Source organism: Mus caroli, chromosome 4, assembly GCF_900094665.2.
Source record: "Mus caroli chromosome 4, CAROLI_EIJ_v1.1, whole genome shotgun sequence".
Lineage (NCBI taxonomy): Eukaryota > Metazoa > Chordata > Mammalia > Rodentia > Muridae > Mus > Mus caroli.
Window position 1 is genome coordinate 27,331,457 of NC_034573.1, and position 19,987 is coordinate 27,351,443.

A 19,987-nucleotide genomic window follows, 5' to 3' on the forward strand; every position below is an offset into this window, starting at 1 on the left:
CAATGGTGCTTGGCTTTAGCTTTGCTGTGATCGGGTGTCCTGGCAGAGATGGGGATGAAGACAAGTGCAGAACCATCAGGGAGGCCCTGTGGTCCTCCTGTCACGTCATCACACACCTCTGATCAGACACGTGCGTGCAGAGAACATGCTTCAGAAGACGCTCTCTGACCTGGGCTCTGACCCTCGAGAAGGTAAGGCAGAATTAGGTAGAGGGCTCCCAGAACTCCCTGCCTGAAGTCAGCTCAGGCTCATATCCAGCATCTTCCTAGCCCAGGTTATTCATGGGTTATCTCCTAGATAAGGCTGTCTTTTAAATTAGCCAGACTTTAAGTTCCAGATTGTAGATGAACCACAGGCAGTAACAAAACACATGACAAATACCAAATTATCACAACAGTTACTATGAATTATTGAAAATTAAAATTCAGCCACATTAGCTTGGAGGGATCACTCAGCATTTAAGAGCACTGACTGCTCTTCCAGAGGTCCTGAGTTCAATTCCCAGGATCGACATGGCGCTCACAACTGTCTGTAATTGTCTACAGCCTCATGGAATCTGATTCCCTTTTCTGGTGTGTGGACATATATGCAAACCAAACACCCATATACATACAATATACATACATAATACATTTTTTAAAACTTTTTTTAAAGGATTTATTTATTTATTTATTTATTTATTTATTTATTATATGTAAGTACACTGTTGCTGTCTTCAGACACACCAGAAGAGGGCATCTGATCCCATTACAGATGGTTGTGAGCCACCATGTGGTTGCTGGGATTTGAACTCAGGACCTTTGGAAGAGCAGTCAGTGCTCTTAACCACTGAGCCATCTCTCAAGCCCTTTTTTAAAACTCTTAAGCCTGTAAAAAAATAAATAAATTCTGCCACATCTTTTCAAGGAAAGATCCTTAATTTGAAACACTATAACTGGTGTTAATGGAAATGACGCTGACCTTAAATTGCTCATTATATGCCAAGAGGTAATCCCAGAGATACCCATTCCCAAGAGACTTAAACAGACTTAAAATAGTTATTTCTGTCAGCATAGTCTAATTATTACCATAGTCAAATTACTTCTACAAGGAAAATACATTTAATTAGTTCAACTTTGAAAGTCTTCAGGAGAGAACCCTTAGAAATCACAAATTTCAGGTCAACCCAAAAGATGATAAACCTTCAGTTCTTCACAGAGCGGCAAGTTAACCCTGAATCTTCACTCTTCTCATTTTTTTTCCCCATAGAAAGAGGATTTGTTTCCTCTAAGAAAATCTAGGTTTGGGCTGGAGAGATGGCTCAGCAGGTAAGAGCACTGACTGCCCGTCTAAAAGGTCCTGAGTTCAATTCCCAGCAACCACATGGAGGCTCACAACCATCTGTAATGGGATTCGATGCCCTCTTCTTATGTGTCTGAAGACAGCTTCAGTGTACTCATATAAATAAAAAGTTTGAGAGAAAGAAAGAAAGAAGAAAATCTAGGTTTACTCTGATGGCTGACTGAGTTTCCTCTCGGCGCTCACTTACCTCCTGGATGCTCTCAAGAGCGGCAGGACTCATCTGTGGGAAAGTCCATAGGCCGCTCTCCAGAATAAGATTCTTGTATGGAAGTCTCTCTTCCACTGGCCTCCCACCACCCCGTGATGGGAAGTGTTACCCTAGGCATCAAGTGTTCAGCAGCTGGAATAATGCCTTTAGTTGGTGACCCTATCAGATTAGGCTTAAGTATTTATGTGAATATATTCCAATGATGGGAGGGGGGTGTCAGAAACAGAAATAAGAACTTTACCACCTAAATCTCACACTTTCAGGACCATCCACAAGCCTCTGGGCAGCTTGGATACAACTCTGTTACTGGATTTTAAAATCAAAGCAACAAAGCTAACTCCACAGGGAAAGCACCGTTTCCACAGTGGCTGAACCTCCGTACCTACCCATAAGAGGACAGTTCTAAAACGCCGCCTCAGAAACCACTTTTTTTTTTTTAAGATTTACTATCTTTTAAAATGTGTGTATGCCTGCCTGCACAGGTTCCACCAGTGTGCAGCTTTCTTCAGAGGCCATTAAAAAAAAAAAAAAAAAGATGTCTGATTGCTGGAGCCGGGGTTTCAGGCAAGTAATTCTGAGCTGCCCGCCATGGGTGCTGAGAACTGGGTCAGTTTGATAGCTGACTGTGTTTCCTCTCTGAGGCTTACCACAAAGCTTTGGTAGAGCAGCAAATGCTGTCAGTCTCTGAGCCATCTCTCTAGCTGTACATTTTATTTTTATAATCTGCAGATACTCAAGGGCTTTCAAGGAAAAGTCGAGTTAATGCAAAGAGCTGTCACAGAAATGCCACTCGTAGGCATGCATATATCGAAGTGACCTGGGGTCATGTGGTTTCACAAAACTGGTCCGTAAGTGTTCTCAGCAGCATCGCTTACAACAAGCAGAGAAAACAACTCAACTGTCAATCAACAAACAAGGGTAGAGCAGCACAGTGCACAACACTCATCCACAGAAGACACAAGAGTGACAGCTCAGGTTACAACAGCAAACTAACTAGAAGGACCAGATATAGAGAATCACATACGGTCAGTATCCACCATCCCTCTAACGATCCAGGACAGACAAATCCAAAGACAGAGGAGAAGTGGCTTCCAGGAGAGAGGGTGAGGACATAGCAACAGCTGCCAATGAACTTAGTTAGGGCTTTCTCTTGGGAGAAATAAAGACGTTCCAGAATTAGTGGTGATGACCCACCTTCGTAACTACACTGAAAACCCAACCAACTGCATCCTTTAAAAGGGTGAGTTCCATCTGTGAACTACAGCTCAGTTTAAACAAAGAAGTTCAGTACTGCAGCACTGAACAAGCAAACAGGAGTTTAAGACTACTGCATTTCGAATGCTGTAGATAAGGCATTTAAGTCATCTATTCCTCTTTGCCGGGGATGACAACAGAAGAATTATTAGTATGGATGCTGTGAGATTAAGTACAAAAGTAAAATGTTTGTCAGTAAGAGAATGCACAGAAAGTATCCAACAAAATCAACATGACAGAAAGATTAAGGCCTGGCTCTCAGCCACCAAACCTTTGACACTACAAGAATATGGTTCTACCAGACCCAATAAAACATGTGCTTTTCTATATAAAATTATGTAAGAAGCTACTCTGGGCAGGCTTGCTATTCAAACAAGGAATTATCACAGTCTAGGAAAAGACATCCACAAAGAGATGCCATCCATTGCTGAGGAGACAGCCCGCGTGTTCCCACAGCCCATCCATGTTACTACCTCAGATTCATGGGAACATGACACTGTCTTGGTGCTCCACACTATTCCTGCTGCTCAAATGCAGGCAACACCAGGGCTGTGGCCAGAGATGAGGCATGTCACCACCAGACCTTAACTCTGTTCAGTTTGGCTGGCTGGAAAAAGGTGTGGGGATAGCGGTCCTTACTTCCATGGCCCAACTCTTGCCAGATCAACCACGGCCTCCTGTATCTACCTTAATTTTCTGCTGAAATGCATCACATGTAAACCCCCAAGTGACCGCTGTAATGACCTCTTTAGAAGATTGCTTTAAAGTGGAATTTCTTAGGGCTGGAGAGATGGCTTAGCAGTGCAGAGGTACTGGCTGCTCTTCCAGAGGTCCTGTGTTCAATTCCCAGCAATCTACGTGGTGGATCACAACCATCTTGTACTGGCTAGTTTTGTGTCAACTTGGCACAGGCTGGAGTTATCACAGAAAAAGGAGCTTCAGGTTAGGAAATGCCTCCATGAGATCCAGCTGTAAGGCATTTTCTCAATTAGTGATCAAGGGGGAAAGGCCCCTTGTGGGTGGTGCCATCTCTGGGCTGGTAATCTTGGTTCTATAAGAGAACAGGCTGAGCAAGCCAGGGGAAGCAAGCCAGTAAGGAACATCCCTCCATGGCCTCTGCATCAGCTCCTGCTTCCTGACCTTCTTGAGTTCCAGTCCTGACTTCCTTTGGTGATGAACAGCAATATGGTAGTGTAAGCTGAATAAACCCTTTCCTCCCCAACTGTTTCTTGGTCATGATGTTTTGTCCAGGAATAGAAACCCTGACTAAGACACATCTGTAATGCGATCTGATGTCCTCTTCTGGCAACCAGGTGTATGTGCAAATAGAACACTCATATACATAAAATACATAAATAAATAAATCTTTTTAGAAAAGGAAGGAAGGGAGGAAGGGAGAAAAGAAAGTCAGTCAGTTGGGTGCTGCACAGCTTTAATCCCAGACTTGCAAGGCAGACTGGAGATTCTTCGTGAGTTTGAGACCAGCCTGATCTACAGAGCAAGTTCAGAACAGTCAGGGATACACAAAGAAAACAACAAAAGTGGTATCTCAGCCACTGCCATTAATCTTGTAACTGCCGAGGACAAGGGTAAGCTACAGGCAGGCCTGTTCCTTTTCAGCCTCTGGGGCTGCCAAGCACACAAAAAGGAGCAAAAAGAAAGTTGACATCAGTGACTGCAATCCACAGACTGAGGAAGGGCTAGGTCTGCTTGACCAAGGACCCTGTGATATACACATCCCCATACAGTTCACAGAACAATGATTTCACTGGTCTTTCTAGAAAAGGACCGGCCAGCACCTACAGATACCAGAACGGCAGATCTTTCAAAGACTATTATATTAGATGGTCTGGGCTGACTCTGAGACTATAGGTCCTAAAATACAGTTCTCCAGTAATACAGGGGCTTTACGAAGTCCATGTGTCAGATAAGGCAGAGGCCAAAGCTGTTTCACTGTAGGCCCAGGAGTCAGGAGAAGCACCATGTGGTTACGCTCTAGTCCTCAAGGGTGTGATCCAGACAGACAGACTGAGAAGCTGACAGAACCTTACGAATGTTCAGAAGATGAAGAGTGAGGACATCGCAGAGAAGAGTTAGGGCTTTCCTTACGTAAATCAAAAATTTTCTGCATCATCCTGGAAATGATGGTTCTCACCCATCGACTGGGCCAATTTATCCCAAGCAGCCTGCTGTCCTGTGTGAGGCAGCAATAATCAACACCCAACATGTGGCCTGCATCTGCTGAGATGGTTTTCGCAGGGAGCTGGAATGCCTTTTCCTAATTACTTTTTCTGGCATTTCTACAATTTAGTGACGCAAGTTCTGCCCCATATCAAGCCGGCCTAATGTAAAACACCAAACATCTCAAGAACAGACAGACATCTGGCAATTCCAAATTGAGCCATTAAGAGTTGTACTCACTTTGGGGAAATAAATATCCTACACTCTGCACAAAGATACATTCTTTTTAATGTCCCAAAATGGAGATGTATGCGACAGGTGCGAAGCAGGAAGTGCTGCCACTCTCAAGCTGAAGTTCAAAGGCTCTCATTAGGAATACTTGGGAGAGCCAGGCAGTGGTGACCCATGTCTTTGATCCCAGTGCTCAGAAGGCATAGGAGATCTCCTGCCTAGGGGATCTCCTTAGAATTCGGGGTCAGCCTGGTCTACAGAGTGAGTTCCAGGATATCCGGGGATACACAGAGAAACTCTATCTTAAATTTTGGTGGTATGATTTTTGCTGGGCTGTGGAATAACTTTTCCTAATTGCTTTTTCTGGAGATCTTAAGTAACTTCAGATTTCAGAGCTTATCCACACAGTAACAGTTAAAACTTTTCGGGTGAAGAATTGTGTCTATCTATTCCTCTTCCCTTCATCATACTTTGCATGGACTGGACACACAAACAGTTGGTGAAGCATCCAGAAAAGCAGCACAAAACAAGGAAGGATTTTTGACAATCGCAGAAGGACCGGGGATCCTATACTAGCTCCTTCTCAACACGGATGTGGTCAAGTCTGTCTTTCCAGAAGCACGGTGACAAGTGAGGAAAGAGTAAGAGGGTTAGGATGCTGTGCTGTGCACTTTCCAGTGAGTCACCAGATCCTTGTGATGGTCATCAGCAGGTGATACAGACGGGAAACACCTGAATCAGCGCTTAGAGAATCAGCGCTTGCAAGCTCTCCTTTGACCTCAGAAGAAAGGAGGAGGAGGAAGACGGAGAGAAAAAGGAGAAGGAAGAGGAGGGAGAGAAAGTGGAGAAGGAGAGGGAAGAAGAGAAGAGGAAGCAGCAGCAGCAGCCCCTGGATACTGCACATCTTCTACTGGAAGCACATAAGAAGCAGGTTCACCATTGATGATTGCCACCCCAGGGGAGGACTGGAAACACCTCACTCTAGCATTCTGGGCAGAGACAATTTCTATTATGTACACAAGTCCAAAAAGTCAAACACTTAGTTCCTGGAGGATGTCTATCCCTGTCTTGCTTTATCACCATCATTTCTAAACTGTTACACTCTGAAATATTTGCAAAACATGGTACCAGAAAAATCAAAACATTAGAAATAGAAAAAAATACTGTAAGCAGCCCATTTACTGAAAGGTCTGCAGTGGAGCTTTGCAAGAACTCTATAAGGATGGCCAGAGACAGCAGCCACATAGCTCTCCCAAGCCCTGTGCATGTTTCCCACTGTATCACTGAGAACAACATCTGGGAAAGCACAGAGCAGCAGAGGCTGCTAGGCCCAAGGTCACCAAGGGTGAAGGAGCTAGCTAACATTTACTGAGTTTTCCTGGTAGGCACAGGTTGAGGGGAAGTCTCCCTTGAATCCTCCCAACCACCCAAGTGGCTAACCATATCACACCCACATCTCCAGCTAAAAGTAGAGGTCAGGCTACTACCTCAGGAGTGCACAGCAGATGGGTGGTGGGGTCCACCTGAACCCAGGCGGCAAAATATCAGGACAACTGCTGGGGGTACTGTGGGTCTCTCTCTCACTTTCCTAGTCAAGGAGTCAGCTTCCTCTGTTCGGTCACAGGTAGGAAAGCTCTGCTGTCAGAGTCTTCACTGCAGTAGAAAAAAGAAAAAGTGCCTTTGTGTATTTGATGGCCTGGCTCAGGGCAGAATTCAGACAAATGACCATCTATTGCCAGTTTGCGTACCAGGCGCTATCCATGGGATCGAGAGGCTCTGGCCTGGCCAAAGAAAGTCAGAGCAAGGCAGGCTGCTAGGCCTCTTCCACTGCCACTGCTGCCCCCGAGTTAGCGGCAGGTGGCAAGCTAGAGTGCGGACACCCAGCTGGTTGTACCAGGCAGAGGTCCAGCGACAAAAACTTAGGTAGAGAATACTCTTCGCTGGAGTGTTACAGCTCGATGCGACAGGCACTGTCTGAGGATCTTTGGTGCAATAACTCGTGCACTATTTCTTGCGGATAGGACATTCTGAGGTGGATCTAAAGGCAGATGCTTTCTCTTGGCTTAGTCTGAGACGTTAGGGATGCCGCATCTGCAGGGAGGAACCAAGTGTCATCCCTATGTAACTGACTGTCACAGTCCTCTCAATGGGGTGTCATAGTCATGTGCTCTAGGACAGGACCCTGGTTGGGAGTAGATTTAAATGCCTACCGCGATCAATTACGAGAACTGCCGGGGTTCCTGAATCTGCTCCACCTTACCAGGTTTTGCCTGGTGGCACTGTTCACTGCCCCACAATCTATGTACCACGGTACCATCATCAGTGAATCCAAACTACAAGGTGTACTTCTGCACTGATCTTGTGTGTGTGTGTGTGTTTGGTGTGTTGAGTTATTTTACTTTTCTTATCTGAGCTGTACAGTCCATAGTGTCAGAATCTTCAGAGCAGGTATTTTTCCCAGAGCAATTGGCTATTCTTATGTGCACACTGTGTGTGTGTGTGTGTGTGTGTGTGCGCGTGTGCACGCACTCAAGTGCCTGTGGAGAGGTCACAGGGCATCAGAGTCTCTGGAAGCTGTGAGCTACCCAATACGGGTGCTGAGAACCAAACCTGGGTCCTCTGCAGGAACAGCAAGTGTTCTTAACCACTGAGCCACCTCCCTAGCCCCAATCTTGGGCATTTTATCTGGTTTTATACTACAGACATCTGTGGCTTATTACTTCCAAGGTATACAATCCATTCCCACTTCCTAAATCAAGATGCCCTTAGGCCTCAGGAAGGAATTTAGCTCTCAGTACTTACACTGCAGTGAGGTTAATCATTAGGCAGCTTTAAATATACATTCTGTCTTAATGAACTTTATTAAGGCAGCGATTTGGGAACCGTACTCGTGTTTAATTGTTTAAGACTTTGAATCTCTTAGTCTCTTTTCCCTAAAGAAACTGCATGGCCCACTTAGCAGGCTGGAGTCCAGACAGTCCCACTAAGAGCTTGCCGGGATCGACAAGGCCCGCCCTCCTGCCTGCCAAGAGTGTAGCATCAGCTTAGCAGGCGGAGCAGGTGGGTGGGAACTTGGACCCTTCTCAGCTCCCTATCTTCCTACACCCTGAGCAGGTCCTGTCCCTACTCCACATGGCCCTGGTCAATCTGCTTGGGTTTTCTTCTTCTTACATGCTTATATGCAGTTTCCTCCACTCAGCCCCAGCCCTAGAGAGCATGGATCCAACAAAAACCTTGTCCAGGTTCACACTATATGGGTCAGCCCCCCAGTGAACACCCAAGCAGCACACTTACAAACATCTGTCAAGAGAATGAGTTGGATATGAGACAGTGAAAGAAGCAAGCAAAAACAGAACCTGAAGACTGACGTAAATGATCACCTATATTCCTCAAAATCTCTTAAGAGCAGTCATATCAGTGCTGGGAACTGGACTTAGGTCTTCAGGAAGAGCAGACAGTGCTCTTGACCATGGAGCCATTTCTCTGGGCAACCCTTTCTTTTTCTTTTTTGAGACATGGTCTCACTATGTAGAGCCTTGCCTGGCCTGCAATTTGCCCTGCAGACCAAACTGGCCTAGAACTCATAGAGATCTGCCTGCACCTGTATCAGGTCTATACTGCTGAGCCTGGTTAAGCCCACTCTCTAATGCCTCTCGGGACCACCTGTCCAGGGGTAGCACACAGTTGGCTGGGCCCTCCTTACATCAGTTAGCAATTAAGAAAATGCCCTACAGAGATGCCCAATCTGATGGAGGCAAATCCTCACTTCTTCACTGGTTTGTCAAGTAGACAACCAAGATTAGCTTTCACAAAAAAACACTATTGAGTAACATTCACCCCCAGCCGAAACATTTTTCTATGTCCCTTCTTCGAGCTAAGAAAAGACCTCTTTCTGCAAATAGGTTTTCGTTCTGGTTTGTTTTGTTTGTTCTGTTTTGTTGTGACAAGCCAAAAGCCTGTACTCCTCACACTCCGCTCTCCTTCCGATGGCAGGGAGGATGTTAGGGTGACAACCAGAACCAACTCAGTGGCCGGAGAGACAAATGCTTCAAGTCAGCCATGAAATTGCCTAATTGTCTTTGCCAATTAAACTCTTCCCCAGCAGTCACATTAAGCTCCAGTACTAATAATGTGACCTGGAACGAGAGAAAAAGACCTTCCCATCATCTGGAGAATTAATTCTTCTGCGTGTCAGTTTTACAGTGTAATCCAAGGCAATAGCCATTTAGATATTATTCATCATAGTATTCCGGATGGACAGCTGGACTTCAAGTAAGCCTAGGGGACAGACAGGCTCCAAACAGACACACTTTCTATAGGGATTGTGGATGTAGCTGAGTGGTATAGAGGTTGCCTTGCTTGGGTTCAACACTTAGTACTGCAAGAAAAAAAAAGTGACTCCTAAATGTTGCATATGGACAGAACAACGTTTATTTATAATACTAACCCTGAGTCATCGGCAAAATAAAAAGTAGTGTTGGCAAGAAAGGGAGTGTAATACCATGTACCTTTAGGGGTTGGTGTGATGGCTCAGGGGATATAGCCTCAGATGCACCTTCTACAGACGGATGTGTGGCATAAGTTCAGACAAATAAAGAGAATTAAAACTAATCTTAAATAAGTCAAGCAACAGACCTATACTTGGATTGGATTTCAGAAAACAAAATCTTTTTTAAAATGTGTGTGTGCACGTGCATACATGTGTGCACACATGCAGATTCACATGTATGTGGACCCACGGGTATGCACACACATGTGAAGGGCAGAGGTCAACCTCACATGTCATTACTTAGGCACTATTCACATAGTTTTCTGTGAGATGCCGTCTCTTACTGGTCTCCAGCTTAGTAGCCAGTGAACTCCAGAGGTCTGCGTGTCTCTCCCTCCCAGGCACTGGAATTACAACTGTGTGTTACCTCACCCAGATCTGTTATGTGGGTTCTGGGATCAAATTCAGGTCCTGCTCCTCACAAAGCAAACATTTTACCAATGGACCTATCTTCCCATCCCAGAAAGGCCAATCTTCTCGTTGGCACTAGGTATTCTCTAACAACTCATCCCCAGGTCCCTGTGAGAAGCTAGTTCCTCTACCGTGAAGGAAAACTCCTGAAAAGAAGCTGTGTTTGCCCAGATTGGTTGGATGATTAGAACTTCAGTACTGTAGAGCCTGGCATACTGCAGGTACGAAGGCCAGATATCTTCTCTTGGGCTAGTGTTAGCCTTGCACACAGCCATCCCTTGCCCTTCTGTATTAGAACTATTATCTGTGACTAATAGACAAAAAACTTTAAGACTCTATTGGCTTAGCAGACTACTAGGTTCTACCAAACTGCAAGCTAAGAATGTCATGAGCTAGCACCTTGGGCCTATAGATCCCCGACCTTGCTATAACTGCCTCTCTGATGTGCCCACCAATGCATTTTAAACTTGCCTTGGTTTATGACTTTACTTCGAGACAGGTTTTTCTGTGTAGCCCAGGCTGCCTTAGAACTCACTCTGTAGACCAGGCTAGCTTCAAACTCACAGAAATCTGCCTGCCTCTGCCTCCCAAGTGCTGGAATTAAAGGTGTGTGCCACCACTGCCCAGCTATTCTGTAAAAATTTTAAATTTCATGAAACTGCTTTCATCCTGGTACATAGGATTTTTGGTAATCTAAACCTATACTCTTAGGCCATTCTCAAACTAGCTAGTGCTTCCTTTAAGATAAAAGCTGTGGTTTTGCATCGACACTACCCATCCCCAGTTAACCTGCAGGAGACATAGGGAGCAATGGCAGTTTTGAGGATAATGTAGCAATTACAGGCAGAAGCAACAGATACACACGCACAAACATACATGCACACATTCTCTCTCTCTCTCTCTCTCTCTCTCTCTCTCTCTCTCGGAAGTTGCAGACAATCGGTTCCTTGAAATTAACAGGGTTTCTTTCAACTTGGAGAGAGCAGCATTCTGTCCTTCAATGGGACATCTCATTAGCCAGGCTTGCTCACTTACTCCTACTGATTGATGCAAAGAAGGAAAGAACAGAAGATGGTCCACAAGAGTAGAGGGTACCAAGAAAGCCTTCTCACAAGCTGCAGACTCCAGGTTCCCACCACCCAGAACATCTTGCCTTAGTTTCTTTTTCTGTTACTACACTAACATCCCCTGACAAAAGCAACCTAAGAGAGAAATGTTCATCCCGTCTCCTAGTTGAGGGGCCAGAGCTAACATCCTGGAGCTGGGATTACATCGAAGTAGGGAAAGTCAATGTAGCAAAAGCCTAAGTCAGCCTGACATTCATGTCAATCAGCGGACAGGAAGCAGAGGGCAGTGAACACAACCCATTACTCAGCGGTTCTTCTTCACTTCTGTGATCCAGGGTCCCAGGCAGGGAACAGACCCACCCTCTACGGACGAGATCTTCTGTCTCAACTAACACACTCAGGATAACTTCCCACCCAGGGTAACTTGGCATGCCCAAGAGTCTTCTCTGAGTCTCGATTCTATCGGAGTGACAGCTAACACAGCTTCACGCAGTTTCTCTGGGGTTAATACCAGAAGGCACCGTATACTGTGGACATTCAAATGCTGCCTATCTCATTAAGTCACTGCAGGTATCAAATCAATGTCCGACCCTTGGTGGACACGATACAGGCTGGCTAGCAGTTTTATTAATTCTTTTGAGGGCCAGCCTTCTTAAGGCTGATAACATGGACTTGGCCAAAGTCCCAAGCAGCCCTGGGACAGCCTCAGTCTGTCAGTGTGAATGATGTTTCCCTCACAGTGGCTTTTCTGTTTTTTTTTTTTTTTTCCTTTGTTTTTTTCGAGACAGGGTTTCTCTGTATAGCCCTGGCTGTCCTGGAACTCACTTTGTAGACCAGGCTGGCCTCGAACTCAGAAATCAGCCTGCCTCTGCCTCCCAAGAGCTGGGATTAAAGGCGTGCGCCACCACGCCGGCTTATGGTGGTTTTTCTATGTAAGGGAAGAACCTAGCACCTTGTAAGCATTCGCCTCTCTCATTCACTGGATGACACTTGAGCAACCTGGAAATGGCAGAGACAACAGCAAACCCAAGAAGCTCCCTGCCCTCATTGAGCCTCACGTCTGCTGTGGAGCCTAACTCTGGTGGAGGAGCTGTGTGTGTGAAGTATGCTGTGAAGAGAGGGTAGAGGGTGTTGTGGTGACACACACCCAAGGGAACCAACCTCCCTGTGAGGTCAGGGAGATGCCCTGCACGGAAAGGGGATTTCAGCAGGTACATGATTAAACAGAATAGGCCAGACATAGGGGCACTCCAGATGAAGTAAACTGCATGACCAAAGGTCCAGAGTGCTCACTGGAGAAGTTAAAGGACACCTAGGATGACAGATGACAAGACTTAACTGTTCTTCCAACCAGAACGTACTCATTTGTCCCTGTGTCTCACTTTAGTGATTCTGCTCTCGCCTTTCTGCAGCCTAACAGTGGCATAGCTGTGAAGGCAAAGGCTAAGGAAAAGATCAGACCCAATATACTGGCTGGAGTCCCAGGCAGGAGCAACCCTCTCGCCCCAGGAGATGGACGCATCTCTCAGGCCAAGGAGCCGTTCTGCCTCCCGAGGACGCACAGTTCTCTCCGGGATGTGCTGCAGTAAAGATTCATCTTGAATCCTTCACTTACAGTCCTAAGGCACACCGAGGAAAACAAGGCCTCCCATGGATACCTAATGTTGCATTCTGTGCATGCATGGTAAGAAGAAACCCAACATATAGCCTTTTTACAAAAGATTTTGTTTCATTTTTAATTCTGGGCAGGTGTGTGCGCCTGTGTGGGGCATATACCAGTAGAAGCACCAGGAGGCCAGAGGTGTTAATACTCAGGAGCCAGTATTGCAGGCGGCTATGAGCTACCCAACGTGGGTGCCTGGAACCGAACTCGGGTCTTCTGCAAGAACAGTATGTGTTGTTAGTTGCTGAGCCATCTCTTCAGTCTGACTCCTGGCATTCAAACGTGGAGATGGGATGAATAGATTTTCTAGAAGCAACTCTTTGACTTTTATATGGTTCAGCTGCTGCCAGGACCTCTCTATCTCCACAAGCTAAGATTTCCCGTGTCGGTTTCTCTTGACTAGTGTCAGAGTGAGCAAGCCCTCTCTGGCCAGGCATCCCTTCCTCTCCCCCTCTGACCTGGCTTCCACCTGCTGGCCCTGACTGACTCTATATTGGAGGGCTGCCAGGGGGTGACTGAAGCTGTCTGGGAACTGTACAAAGCAGAGCTCCCTGACGCTGTGCCTCTGAAAGGAAACCAGGCTACTGCACAGAGAGAATGTATTACTTACATAACGTCACCACGGAATCAGGCCAAACTGAAAGGGATTCCAAACAACTGCTTACTTTCCCCTTCCTTAGCGATAGTAAGGTTCTCAAGGGGACTGGAGAGAGGGCTCGGCAGTTCAGGGCTTGAGTTCAGTTCTCAGCACCCTCATCAGTCGGCCCACAACTGCTACATCTTTAGCTCCTGGGGATCAGCCACCTCTAGCTCCCGTGGGCACATAAACTTCACACAGATATGCAATTAAAGATAATTTAAAAACCTAAAGACAAAGATACGTGGGATGGTTGGTTTGTGTGTCAACTTGACTAAGCTAAGGGGAACCCAGATAACTTATGCAATGTTATTTGTTGTTTCAGAGGGAATAGCCTTTGAGAATAGTTTTTGCTCCCAGTGAAGCAGAAGAGGACCCTTCTCTGTGTGGGTGGGCATTGCTTAATTGCCTCTGGTCCTACCTCAAGCCCCCTGGAGAACAAGAAGAAAGGGGACAGTTGAAGGCTGTGCCTTACTGTACTGGGGATTACCTTCTCGCTTTACATTTCTTCCTTTTCAGGCTTTCAGACTTAAGCTAGAATCTCTGCTCTCCAGTCTACTGTGACAAATGGTTCCACTTCTCAATCCCTATAAATGTGTGAGCCTTCTGAGTCTCCTAGAGTTATATGAACAAGTAGCTCCTAGTGATTGTGCCCCTCTGGAGACCCTGACTACGAAACAGTTGGGGAGTTCTAACTCCATACCCCACTCGGAAAATGGCCCATGGGACATCCATTGCCCTGCAGGGTTAGAACCATCAAGAAATAGGGAGGCTGCCACCCCATCCTCAGCAGTAGCCACAAGCTGCAACTTGAGGAGGCATATTTCAGAGCCTGCAAACAGAACCGATGAGGGCTCACAGCTACTGTGATTCCCTCCCAGAGATACATCATTTTTACAGATAAAAAGGTTGGAGCGCAGCTCAACAACAGCGGGAGGCTTGAGCTCTTATTTCTGGTTCATGGAGGTCCTATCTTCCTGGCTCTACATGTCAGAAACAGGGCTTGTGGGGAAAGATGGATAGAGCAGACCATTCAAACCACTTAAGATAATTAAAAACTGAGCCCATGACAAACAGAGCACACACAAAACCAGTCACGAGCAAGCTAGCTGCTCATGAAGAAAGAAGATTGCTACCAAAGAACTGAAAGTACGCAAAACAGCAACAGGGAGACAGGCTGGAGGCGAGCAAGGACAAGCCATTTCTAGGGAGGAAGCCTGGGCAGGGGCTCTGAAGGGAGATGGCTTACGTGTGCAAAGCTGAACTGAGGGAACTGACCTCTCCTTCTGGGGAGGCCTGTGCGTGCCGACTTCACTCACTTTGAGTGAAAACCATAGAAACTGACATCATTTAGCAGCCAACCAATCACACAAGCTCATTTTATTACCAAAACATGCTTGGTAGCCAAACAGACTACACCCTTATCAGACACCAGAGACAGAAAATTTATTCTCGGATTAAGATTCCTAAGGCTTTCTTAGTGCTGGAAATGCCAGTGTAGAAACTTCACACATTCACGTTTCCATTCTCATCTCAGCACTTTGGCCAGCTATGCCTCTTCACCGACTGCTGCCCACTGCAAGAAGCCTCTCTGTGGCTTTGCCATTTTTTATTCTGTATCTATGTGTGCACGGGACTATCTCCCAACTGTCTGCAGGTCATCCCGAGATAAACTGGTCCCACAGCAGGGAAGGGCTTTTTGAATTGCCTCCTGTTTGAGACAAAAAAGTCTGTTTGTCTTTTCCAGGACAGTCTCTGGAGGCAAAGTTTGTCCTTGACTCACCATGAGCCAGGCATCCCAGGCCTCTCCCATGATGGCAGCTGCCTGCTGATGCTAAGAAATGACTGAAGGGAGGACAGGGACTGCCTCTAGGTATGGCTGAGTAGAAGGCGTTCATTGTAGATGAGGGAGAGAAAAGCCAGAGGTATCTGGAAGAGTCCATGAGAGGAGAGAGATGGGGAAGACTGAGAGAGGAAGAAAAGAGAGAAGGAGCAAGAGAGAGGGGGCCAAGACACAGAGCAGAGGACCAAGAGGCAAGCCAAGAGAGTCTGTGGCTGAAATAGCAGGGCTAAATAGGAAAGAGAAGCTAGGGGCAGGGAAGGGGAGCCCCTGGGCTGGAGAGGTTTAGAATAGGAGACAAGGTATGCCAGCCAGGGTGAAAGATGCTTGCTGAGAAAACCTAGAGGCCAACACCCGCTTGGGTATGCTAATAGGCACTATAGTTAGCCTTGTGTCTGCAGTTTCCTTGGTACCTGACAAAAAGCAACTGGCCTCAAAGAAAGAAGAGGGAAGATACAGGCCTTTCCTAACGCAAACCTTACCACCAACAGTGCGTTTATTGTCCGATTTGTTGACACCTGCAGCCAAATGCACACTACAGCATACATGGTAGTTTCCAAAGACAAGAATATGGCAGCGGACTACTGCGGTAGCTCCAGCTCTCTGGGACTTGCTGTTTTCTTCTCCCCTCTGCTAGCCAGGGCCCACCATCATCCTGTATCTCAGTCTAGAAATGTCTGCTGTGATGGCTACTGTTTAACTGACAGAACATAGAATATCCTGGGAGACATGTGGGCATGTCTCTGGGCATGCCTGTGACAGATTACCAGAAAAAGACCTGCCCACTGTGGGTGGCACCATTCCCTGGCTGGGATCCTGGACTGTATACATGGAGTAGGTATTGATTGATCTCTTCTCCCTCCCTGTGGTTGAGTTGCCTAAAACTCCTGTGCCCTGGCCTCTATCATCCTGAATATATTGGATTTTGCACTGTGAGCTAAACTGAAACCCTTCTGTCTTCAAGTTGCTTTTGTTCGGGTTTACTTCAATAATAGGAGAAAACATGAAGACAACTGGCCTGGAGCAGGGCTTTCCCTGCACCCTTGCCTCCTTGCCCTGCCACAGGCTGCTATCTGAAGTGGGGAAGGTGTGTGCAGGGCATTGCCACTCTAGGCTTGGCCTTCCTGCTCAGATGCCTCCACTAATGAGCTCATGCTTGAGTCCAGAAAGGTGGACTAGGTGGGCAGAGCTCAAGGCTCTAGAACTAAGAAATGGTATTCCCACAACTTTCCCAGACCAGGCAGGCCATGGTGTGCTTCTAAACCAGGAAGCCAGAATCCTTCCACAGATTTCACAGAGCATGAATACAATAGTCAGTAAGAAAGAGACAAATAACACAAACTGGCATGTGAGTCCCCACTTCATGACCCGCCAGGAAAAGCCATCACATTTTCAGGATGACATACCCCATTCTAATTTCTTTCTTTACAAAAATAAGAATTAAAAAATGGGTCCCCTGCCAAGCGCTGTCCCCTGGATGTCCCTGGGAGACCTCGATTACGTCTCCCCCACCACATCAGTGGCACACAAGATCCAAGTGTACACCCTGGCAGGTCCAGCTCAAAGAATCACTGAGATACTAATGAAAAGATCTCATGCCACAACGACCCAAGAAGGATTTTGTTAGTGAGTGGCTGGAAGCTCTGGTCAGTGGCAAGAAGACCAGCAAATGTGTGTTCTACTCTTCAGAAGTGGAGAAAAGGGTGTGTTCTGTGCAGGTGTGGACCTGAAAGACAAGTGATGTAGAAGCCGGGATCTTTGTCCAGCAGCAGCTCCAAGGCCTGATGAATGAGGATGTTGTGCCCCTCATTGAAGCCATGGATGGATTAGCCCTGGGTGGGGGACTGGAACTTGCCCTGGCCTGTGACCTCTAAATCACAACATCCTCAGCTGTCAGGGAGTAACTGAGACTGCCAAGGACTCTTCCCAGGGATAGGAAAAAGTTGGAGGCTGCCTAGGGGTGACAAAGGACTCATCTTCACAGGACAGGGACTGAATGGGGTGCAGACTCATGAGCCACACTGTGGTTCAGAATGGGGAGGGGAGGACCACCTACCACCAGGCATAAGCACTGGCCTGGAGATCCTGCCCCAGGACCTCATAGAGTACAACTGGACAAAGTTGCCATAGGCAGAGGAACAGTGAACATTGCATCAGGGACCGTCCTGGAAGGAATGTGCTACACACAGAACATCCTGAACCAGGACTGGCTGGAGGCACGGCAGTCTTCAGGGAGAACATGTGACACTCCCCTCCCCACCCCCACCCCAGGAACTTTAAGCACAGGAGATACACACCATAAAGACTAGGATCCAAGGTTTGCAGGCTAGCCTTCAGCATGTCACCTCTCTCTGGCCTTCAGTTTCTTCTCAAGGGCAATGGCAGTCACTCTGACTGGTGTGGTGCCTCGAACCCTAGGTACTGACCAAGCCACTCACCACCACATGCCACATTCCTTATTCTGACTAGTCACTGGGATCTAGAGACTCCTGGTTCTTCCTACTCAAATAAGCAATGGGCCTGTGCCACTGGCACTATCGGAAGCCCTCATTTCTTCCTCTGGATAGAGAATAAATCCTTTGAGGTTTTAGCTGGGCTGGTATCAGGAGCCAGACCACAGGTTCCAGCTCTCTGCAGCCAATTTGCTGGTAAGTTTGGACAAATCATTTAACCTCTCTATGACTCAGCTTATGCCTTTGAAACTAATCAGATGTGATGACTTAAAATCCTCTTGTTTAATTAACATGTTGCAATTGTGTATATAGCTCAAATTTACTATGTAGCTAAGGACCTTGAATTTCTGATCCTCCTGCCTCTACATCCCAAGTGCTGAGATTATAGGCATGGGGAACCATGCCTGGTCTACAAGCTCTTGCTTTGGTTTGATTTTGCAGCAGGCTCCAAGGTACCCTGGAGTTTGCAGTCTCCCTACCTGAGCACCGTTGGTGTTGGGGCCACAGACACATCGGGTCCTCCCATTTCACTTATTTCTCCTACAAGCCTTGAGAGCACAGTCCTGCTTCTCTTCACTCTGCAGGAGGCTGTCTGGCAGCTTGCTCTATGCCCACTCAGAATGTTCTATCAGCAGCTCAGGAACCACAGGGACAAACTTTAAAGGCCCCTTACTGAGGGCTAAGGAGATGATGGCTCAGCTGGCAAATGGCTATGAAGAAAGCACAAAGACCTGAGTTTGAGCCTTGGCACCCACGTGAAAACACACGGCATGGACTGGGGAGATGATGGGCTCAGCAGGTAACGGCAATTGCCACGAAGCCTGAGTTCAATCCCAGGAAGCCACGTGATGGAAAGAGTAAACCAATTCCCGAAAGTTGTTCTTCCCCCCACATACGCACACCCCACACATACTGTGGTTTGAATGAGAACGGTCCCCATTGGCTCATATACTTGAATGCTTAGTCACCAGGGAGTAGAACCATTTGAGAAGAGTTAGAAGGATTAGGAGGTGTGGCCTTGTTGAAGGAAGTGTGTCACCGGGACTGGGCTCTAGTTTTAAAAGCCTAAGTCAGGCCCAGGGTTTCTCTCTGCTTGCTGCCTGAAGATCAGGGTGTAAAGCTCTCAGCTACTCCTCAGGCACCATGCCTGTCTGATTCCCACTGTTGACAATCATGGGTGAACCTTCTAAACTGTAAGCAAGGGCTGGAGAGATGGCTCAGCAGTTAAGAGCACTGGGTGCTATTCTAGAGGTCCTGAGTTCAATTCCCAGCAACCACATGGTGGCTCACAACCATCTGTAATGGGATCTGATGGCCTCTCCTGATGTGCCTGAAGACTGTCATCTGTCGTGTATACGTATGAATGTGTGTGTGTGTGTATGTGTGTGTGTGTGTGTGTGTGTGTAGTGAGCAAGCCCTCAGGTAAATGTTTTTAAGCCTGAGATAGTGGTTCCTTCCTATAATCCCAGCAAGTGGGAAGTGGGAATGAGTACATCCCTAGGGCCTGCTGCAAGCTACCCTGGCCAAACTGCAGAGTTCTAAGTTCAGTGATACACCTTGTCTCAAAAATAAGAGATGAATTAAAGAAGACACCTGTGTCAGTATTGTCCCCACCTCAACCCCACCAGTCCCTTACGGGGCTAGCTTCAACAAAACATCTGTCCAGAGCATTCTCTCACCATTGACGCTAACCATCATGGAGTCTTCCTTCAGGCTAGAACTAACCAGATTCAGTAGTGGCCATAATTCCCTAATACGGCATCCATGGTGGACCACAATGGGCACATCTGGAACAGGTCCTGTACAGTGAAGGTGATTCTCTCTCAGAGGACAAAACTGTTTTTTTTTAAAGATTTATTTATTATTTATTATATGTAAGACACTGTAGCTGTCTTCAGACACTCCAGAAGAGGGAGTCAGATCTCGTTGTGGATGGTTGTGAGCCACCATGTGGTTGCTGGGATTTGAACTCCGGACCTTCAGAAGAGCAGTCGGGTGCTCTTACCCGCTGAGCCATCTCGCCAGTCCCAAGAGGACACAAACTGTTACCAACCATTTCTACCATCAGTGTGGACCAGAACCTTACAGTGAAGGCCAAGGGCTACTGCTAAAAGTACAGCTCAAGGGCTGGAGAGATGGCTCAGCAGTTAAG

General features: G+C 46.9%; 1 protein-coding gene across 2 annotated transcripts in view; it reads right to left on the reverse strand.

Moving 5' to 3' along the window:
- The window catches only part of Ankrd6 (ankyrin repeat domain 6), a 148,098-nt gene that overhangs the window by 70,585 nt on the left and 57,526 nt on the right, over window positions 1-19,987 (reverse strand). The window lies entirely within an intron of this gene.